We start from the raw sequence: 8,844 nt of genomic DNA, 5'->3' as shown, positions 1-8,844 counted from the left end.
TTTCTGTGCTTAAATTTTGGTCACAGAAGTAGTCTTACTGCTTTTATAAACTTGGATAAATTTCCAGCGTGGCTCAGTTGATTGGACCATCATCCCATGCACCAAAAGGAGGCGGGTTCGATTCTGGTCAGGTTGTGGGTTAGATCTCCAGTCAGGCATGTGCAGGAGGCAGCTGATAGATGTTTCTCTCTCGCATTGATGTTTCTCTCCTGCTGTTGCTCTTGATCTCTCTTCCTCCCTCTAACACCAATTTTAAACAAAGAAGAGATAAAAAGTGATTAAAAATACTTACCTCATGGTGTTGTTGTACAAACTGAATAAATTAATTCATGTCGAAGCATTTTATAAGTTGCAAACTGTAGCACCAAATTTGCTTTATAGGAGACCATCATTAGGTGTTATTGAAAGAAAATGTCAATTCAACCTATTTTGTGCTTTTCCTAATATATAAAGAGAAGGGGAAGCATTCCAATTTCACAGTGTGTACCTCTGCCAAATGTTCACCTCGCCTAATTGTGAGGGAACAACTAGACAACTGTCCTGTCTGAGGGACATTGCAGAGCAACTGGCCTGGACTCCACAAAAATGTCAATCATCAAAGACAAAGGGAACTACATATACAGGCCAATATGCAGAGTAGGGCAAAAGTAGGTTTACAGTTGCATGTATGTGAAACAGTTTATTCCTGTATTAGTATTTATTCATTAAGGTATTATTTCCACACGAACAACTGGAAGCCTATTTCTGCCCAACCCTGTATGCAATAAATGAGCTTTGATTGAGTCCTGGATTTCAAATAAAATATACAAATGGCAAATGGCTAATACAAAGATGTTCTACACTGTAGGCCACCAGGGAAATATAAATTAAAACAAAAAACATGATACGACTACACGTCCCATGGACTTTGGGAAATTATTATGTGTCAGTGAAGGTTCGTCCTGCGTAAAAACGTATCGTCCTGGAGAGCAATGTTGATAAGGAGGGAGGCTGTGCATGTGTGGGGGACGGAGGTATGTGGGACATACCTACACTTTTCTCTCAATTGTACTGTAAGCCTAAAACTGCTTTTAAAAAGAAATTTTAAAAAAATCTGTGTTTTTAAAATATATGGTTTAGGCAGTAAGTGGAATTATTATTATTGCTAACATGAAACATTTTCCCATGGCAAAATGCCAGGAAAACAGATCCATGTGCGTGCCTTTCAAGGTCCTGGCATGCCTCAGAGATGCTGCTGGTTCCGTTCCAAACCACCAGAATAAAGTGAACATCTCAATAAAGAGAGTTCAGTGAAATTGTTGGTTTCCCAGTGAATATAAAAGTTATGTTTGCACAATGCTGTAGTCCATTGGGTGAGCCATACTAGCGTTATGTCTAAAACAACACTCTATCCACTTTAATCAAAAAATGCTTTAGCTTAAAAAATGCTAATCATTATCTGACCCGTTGGAAAAAATGACACCAATAAACTTGCTTGCCCAGGGTTGCCACACACATTTAATTTGTAAAAAATACACAAACACATAAAAAACAAACAAACACCAAAAAACAAAAAACAACAAGACCTGTGAAGAGAAATAACGTGAAGCACAATAATGGAAGGAATGCCCGCACTTAAAGCAAAATGAAAATGTATCTTGGGGAATGTTCAGAAGGATTAGAGCATTATTTTCGCCTTATATTTTAGAAAACATTTAATTCCAGGGGATCTCAGCTTAATGATTCCCTGCTAGTTTACTGCCCAGGTCTTTTCTATGAGAAGAACTTTCTGTCTCATTCTGCAGGAGGGACACTGGATAGCAGTTATAATGACGACCAAGTTACTATTTTGTTGCCACTTCGTGGAGTTGATGGACATGGAAGGCTTCTGACTGCCTCTTAGGCAGTTGAGTTCAGGTAGAAATCTCATGACCCCTTCTTGTCTTTTTCTTGTACAGATCAGAGGCAACATCACCGGATCGAAGAAGCTCATAGCTCTAGGTATGTAATTGAAAATTCTTCAAAATTCATTTGTTAGTGATATTTATGACCCGAAGGGCCTGTATTCTACTTTGTTATTCTAATCTGTGAACCGAATCATAATAGCCTAGGTATATTTATCACTAGGTTAGGATTAATGCGGATGGAAGCTAATAGTATTGATAAATAATCAATTATATTTGATCTTCTAGATTTTCCTTGAAAATGGACTTGTGGTGGTGATTACTTTTCAGTGGGAGAGTTGTTTAGTAAAGTGATTTGTTTATGGAATTATCTTTTTTTGACCCCCTCAATGATTAGGAATATACCATAATTATCAAAGTATCATAGAATTATAATTATATGAAAAATCTATTTTAAAAGCAACTATGTGTTTAGATGCCCAATAGTAAATTGAACGCTCTACACATGAAGCATGTATTGATCTAAATTTACTAATAATTAAAAATAAAATATTTATATATGATATAATATAAAAATAAAATAATTTTAAGATGATCCTGATTTTAAAGTAAAAAAACAATGATATGGGCAAGGGTGTAATTTTTCTTGTTATTCCTTTGATTTTCTATTTGTAAAATGATTTGAAAAGAATTAGGTATTTTAGCTCCTGACTGGGAAATATATTTCTTGTTTGGTTTAACTCCTTTTTAAGATGAAATACAATCCTAAATTTGCGGGGGAACACAAGGCAAGCATTCTCTTCACAGCTCTCTATCAAGGACACATTCTTTCCCGACTCTATGGATATAACTGGAATTCTGGTATATTTTCTGAAAATATTAATATATTAATTTGAGTGCTATTTTTCTCTATGAGCCAAGCAACAACAATAATAATCACTGTTTCTCCCATTATATGCTTCCTATCACTTTAAATTTTCTTGTAACTGCCTTTGAAGCATTGTTATTGATGACCTATTAGTCACCATCATTCTTTTTGGTGACTATTGCCCTTCCATAGTTGTTAAAACCCATGGCCCTGGTGGTCTAACTCACTCTCAAAAAATTAGTTTTGGTGCATATCTTAGCTGTTCAGAGGTCTTCAGATATATATTCCTATTGTTTCCACACACGTGTACTAAGGTAAGCACTTATTGATGAGACAGATTGTATAACTCAGTAAATGGGACTCCCATGTTCCTAGTCTAGTAAAGAATGCTTTATTTGCCATAATAGTTGATGTTTCATTGAGGAATTTTAAGTGATACTTTTCATACTCAAATATTTCATTGATGATTTACAAAACTGGTTACCTTAAGATGTTGACAAAAATGACATCTTCAAAAGTTGTCAAGAAGTATTTCCAGTAAAACATTTTTCTGATCCTCATATTTAGGGCCTCCCATCATGAAAGGTATCTAGAAAAAGGCTGGTTTGTCACCAGAAAAGGTGTGTTATGAGGAAACCCTGCATTGGTTGAAAAACTGGGTTAGATAAACTCTATGGTCTCTTGTAATATAAAACTTGATACTTCTTATGGAAGATGATAACCAACTACGCCACCCATGACCACATTAGATGACTGGAGTCTTGTTAAGCATTGAAATCTTATCTTGAACAGAAGCAGGGACATACTATCTAATAAAAGAGTAATATGCAAATTAACTGTCACTCCCTTACTCCATCACAAAGATGGGGGCGGCCACGGAGCTGGAGTGAGCAGGAGGTTTGGGTTGTTCCAGTGATGGAGGAAGCCAAGCTTCCTGCCTGCCCTGGCCGGCACTGGGCTCTGGTCAAGGCTACAAAGTTTCAATTATAGAAGATAAATAAATCCCAGATACCTGCTTCCAGCCGGCATGACCTCCACTAAAGAAGTGGCTGGGAACCCGGGTTGCCAGGGGCAACGCAGGTTTCAAGCCTGACCAAGGCTACAAAGTTTCAATTATAGAAGTTAAATAAATCCCAGATACCTGCTTCCAGCCTGTGGGCGTGGCCAGCCTGAAAACAGCCCTCAGCCCCTCACCCAGGCTTATCATGCACCCCAGTGGGGACCCCCATCCTGATCCGGGACACCCTTCAGGGCAAACCAGTTGGCCGCCATCCATGCACCAGGCCTCTAGCCTATATAATAAAAAGGTAATATGCAAACTGACCCTAACAGCAGAACAACTAGGAATGACTGGTCACTATGACACACACTGACCACCAGGGGCAGACGCTCAATGCAGGAGCTGCCCTCTGGTGGTCAGTGTACAGGGGGAGCTCTGCTCAGCCACAAGCCAGGCTGATGGCTGCTAGCACAGCAGTGGTGGCGGGAGCCTCTCCCAACTCCTCAGCAGCACTAAGGATGTCCAACTGCAGCTTAGGTCTGCTCCCCACTGGCAAGTGGATATACCCCAAGGGCTCCCGGGCTGCCAGAGGGATGTCTGGCTGCCACCTTAGACCTGATCCCCCAGGGACTGGGCCTAAGCCAGCAGTGGACATTCCCCGAGAGGTCCCAGACTGCGGGAGGGCACAGGCCAGGCTGAGGGACCCCCCCGCCCCCGCGAGTGCACAAATTTTTGTGCACCAGGTCTTAGTAGCATAACAGTGAAGAGAGCAGGAACTGAACTCGGATGGCCTGGGTTTGAACCTTGTCTCCCATACTAGCTGTGTGACTTTGGTCCCATTATTTAACCCTATGTGCCTCACTTTGCTCACTTATTAAATGGACATCATAATAGTACCTCATAAAGTTGGTGGGAAGATCTAATGAGTTAATATGAATATAGCTTCTAGAACAATATTTGGTAGGTAGTAGCTAGGCGGTCAATAACTGTTAGTTACGATGGTGATGAACAGACACAACTGTCAACAGCAGAGGCATCTGTGCATCTTGGAGATTTTATGCATTTGACACTAATCCCCCAAATTTATGGCCTTCAAGAATGAGGCACAGCCCTATCTGGTTTGACTCAGTGGATAGAGAGTCAGCCTGTGGACTGAAGGGTCCCACGTTTGATTCCAATCAAGGGACCGTACCTCGGTTGGAGGTTCACTGCCCTGGTAGGGGTGCATGCGGGAGGCAACCAATTGATATGTCTCTCTCACATCAATGTTTCTCTCTCTCTGTTTCTCCCTCTCCCTTCCACCTCTCTAAAAGTCAATGGGAAAATATGCTCAGGTGAGGATTAAAAAATAAATAAGTAAATAAATAAAATGGTAAAATTATTTAAAAAAAAAAAAAGAATGAAGCACATCTGGCAATGATTTGTACAAATTCCCAACAACGGATTTCTTCAGGGATCCTTATGCATTGATTGTGCTGGCTCCACCGGAAGCCCACGTGAAGGCAAAGATTGACTCTTCACTGCTCTCTGCTTATACCAACACTGCGGTGTCACCTCCATCATGCTGCTTTCCATCTTCCATCTTCCTCTCATTGCCTCCTCTCACTGTGTTTTCTGGATTCCAGATATTATAACAAGGGTCTTGCTGTTGGCATTTTTTGAGTCAAGCTAGATGTTTACCTAACAGAAAGTCTTGAACCAGCTACTAGGGCAATCAATTGTCCTCCAACTCGATGCAAAAGCATATGAATAATTTTCATCTTTTCCATTGTCATTAAGCAATAGTGAAGGAGCCTTGTTTATAGAGTCACCCTGATATATGACAAGCATAGTTCTTAGTCCAAGAGCAAGTAGTGGGAGCAAACTTTCTATTTAGTTCTCATTCATGTGTGTCTAAATTGATGGCCTCATGGTTATTTTGAGTTCTGTACAGGATTCTTTTTTTTTAAATTTTCACTTTTAAAAATTGTGGTGAAATACACATAAAATTTACAGTCTGAACTTTTTAAAGTGTGTGGTTCCGTGGTATTAAACATTCGTGTTGTTGCACGACCACCTTTCCCATCCATCCCCATAACTCTTTTCATCCTGGAGAACTGAATTTTTATACCCATTAAACCACAAGTCTCCATCAATCCCTGCTCACGCCCCTGAAAACACCATTATGCTTTCTGTCCTTACGATTTTGACTATTCTAAGTATTTCCTATAAGTGGAATCATGTAGTATTTATCTTTTTGTGACTAGCATCTAGCATATTTGACTTAGCATAATATGTTCAAGGTTAATCCATGTTGTAGCATATTGCAGAATTTCATTCCTTTTTAAGGCTGAATAATATTTTATTGTGTGTATATACCATATTTTACCTACCCATTTATCCACTGATGGACGCTTGGGTTGCTTCCATGTTTTAGCTATTGTGAATAACATTGGCATGAATATGTATGTATAGATATCTGAGACCCTGCTTTCAAATGCTTTTGTGTATACTAGTATACCCAGAAGTGGAATTGATTGATCGTATGGTAATTCTATTTTTAATTTTTTGTAGAACCACCATACTGTTTTCTACAGTGGCTATCCCTTCTTATATTCTCACCAACAGTCTTCTCAGAATTCTTAAATATAGACTGCTTGTCTAATTATTTTGACATAGTCCTACTGGGCAGTGAATATTGTGAAGTTTTATGTGAATACATTTTGGAAACAAGGTTATAGTTTTCCTATTATTTTTTTCCCTGCTGTGCCATTGAGAGTTATGTGCTAAGATCTATTTAATGTTAATTTATGTTCCCAGGTGATTCAGAGTGTCAGTGGACTTTTTCCAGAGCAGAAACATGTTATGCCAAGTCTCATACCTCTAATGGAAAAACAACTTGAACTCCAAGAATTTCTTGGCTGATTTTAAAATAAGCTCTATGTTAAACTCCAGTGTGCTGGCAGTAAAGGAATAGATGACCACGTGTGTTTTATTCTTGAAGGCTCATAATATTTTTGCACAAAATATACCAATGTGAACAGGAATGGGGACAACTACGTTACAAAGAGAATTGGCTAGCTGAAGACATAAAACTATCTAGAAATTATTCTTTGAAACAGAAATTGCAAGCTTTTCAAATTATTGAGAGGGCAGGTTGATATCTGAGCTGTTATTTTTTTCTAGTTAATAATATTTGTGCTTTCTTAAAATTGGTTCAAAAATATGAAGATAGTTTTCTAAGGGATAGGATCCAATTCCAAAACTGATAGGTATTAATGGAAAATCTCTAAATAGTTTGAGGTTATTTCCACAAATGAGTGGGGTACCTTTCCAGACAGTATTTTTTGTTTGTTTGTTTCTTTGTTTGCATTTACTGTTTATGTACAGTGGGAGGAGAGAGTAGGTGGGATGAGCTTACTCTGGAAGCAAGTGGTTTCTTGGTGACAGACATTTCGTTTTCCCTTAGTTTATTATCCTCCGTAGAAATAGCAATGCTTTTCCTAGTAAAACCGCCTTTTAAAGTGTCCAGAAAAGGGATTAACTACCTTGTGTGTATGCCAGTTTACATAGGAAAATTTTAAATACAACTTTAAAAAATTTAGAAAGGACTTTTGTTAATGATTAGTGAGGCACAGAAAACTCTCGTTAGTCTAGGCTAGCTGGGCTGTGGTAGCAAATTAACCCTGACCTCAGTGGCTTAACACAGTAAACTTTCATTTCTCATTCACACTGTATATCCCATGCTGGTTACATGAACACATGGTCACCTTGTGGCGCTACCATGGCAAAAGTGGCTTCAGGGTTTGGCATGATGGGAAGAGAGAGTGTGGAGCATGCACACTCTTCTCCAAACTGGAAATGTCACAGGTCACCTCTCCCCTGACAGAGCCCATAGGTCAGAAGTAGTCACATGGCCTCTCCTAACCACATGGAGCTGGAGGTCTTTCCAGGGGCAGAGAAAGGAGAGACAAACTAGATGCAGAGAGCACTGGCAATTTCTTCTTCAATGAACTTCGCTGGAAATCCTTGGTTAGGCATCTCTGTAAAATAACTCTCCTTCCTAAATCAGTCAGACTTACAATTCCTTATGTTTTACAATACAGTTAAGTTATTTTAATCTTTTAAAATTAATTGCACAATTTTTACTTTTTACCTTTAGGTAGGGGTAAATAAAGCAAGGATTATTGAGGTTATAGATAGATGTAACCAACAATAGAAAAAATGTCCCTTGAAAAAAGGGCCTTTATAGGTTTATATACCCACAAATCATTATTAATAGTATGTTTTTTCTTTTCAATAAGACCATAACTTGAAAGAAAATGTCGCTCCAAACACAATGAGAATTGACTGCAAAATCAGTTCATGGGATATTGAACTAGGGATATGGAACTATACTTAGAACAGTTTTAAAGTTTATTTATTTTGTGTTATTTATTTATTGTGTACTTAGTTTTTTCCCCCACTATTATATGCTCGGCCTTCTCTAAATTTTAATTTCATGTTTTTCTCCTCTTCTTGTATCTCATGTTTTTCTCCTTAAAGTTCCTTTCCACTCTATTGAATTGTTTTATCAAGCGATATTCTTGTTTACAGTACCTGAGAAATAAACATCTCTGAAAATGTCTTTGTCTTGCCCTCGTGATCAATTGTGTGCCTGACTGGAAATAGAATTTTCTGTACCAATTTCTTTTCTCTCAGAACTTTGAAGGCATTGCTGAATATCCTTTCATGTCCTAGGTTGCAGATAAGAAACCTGATGGCATTCTTTTCCTGGTTTCCTTGCAGATAACACCTCTTTATCCTGTTGTAAACTTCTAGATTTCTCTATATTCATTGGAAAAGCTGAACTTTCACAAAACATAGTCAAGCGTCCATCTTCCTAAATCCTCCTGGTTCACCTTGGGTGGCACGGGAAGATTCCTTTCCTCCCCCCTCTCTCTGAGCTCTGCCTCCCACAGTTCGCTTCCTTCTCTACCCTCCCCACGGGAACCCAGATGGCCACTGCTGACCCCAGGAAAAAGGCAAGTCTCCTTTTCAGTACTCCGGGCAGACTTTCCTGGTTAGCCCGACTTGGTTCATGGACTCTTTTCTAAACCAGACATTGTGGCAAA

The 8,844-nt window shown here is 38.9% G+C and overlaps 1 protein-coding gene across 1 annotated transcript in view; it reads left to right on the top strand.

Moving 5' to 3' along the window:
* The window catches only part of IPCEF1 (interaction protein for cytohesin exchange factors 1), a 128,022-nt gene that overhangs the window by 36,173 nt on the left and 83,005 nt on the right, over window positions 1-8,844 (top strand). The window contains exon 2 of the mRNA XM_015560017.1: window positions 1,938-1,980. The gene's annotated coding sequence lies outside the window, so the exon portion shown is untranslated. The remainder of the gene's footprint in view (window positions 1-1,937; window positions 1,981-8,844) is intronic.

Source organism: Myotis davidii, unplaced genomic scaffold (genome assembly GCF_000327345.1).
Source record: "Myotis davidii unplaced genomic scaffold, ASM32734v1 scaffold1494, whole genome shotgun sequence".
Lineage (NCBI taxonomy): Eukaryota > Metazoa > Chordata > Mammalia > Chiroptera > Vespertilionidae > Myotis > Myotis davidii.
The sequence above is the reverse complement of the archived record's forward strand: the minus strand, read 5'-3'. Positions and strand labels throughout refer to the sequence as shown.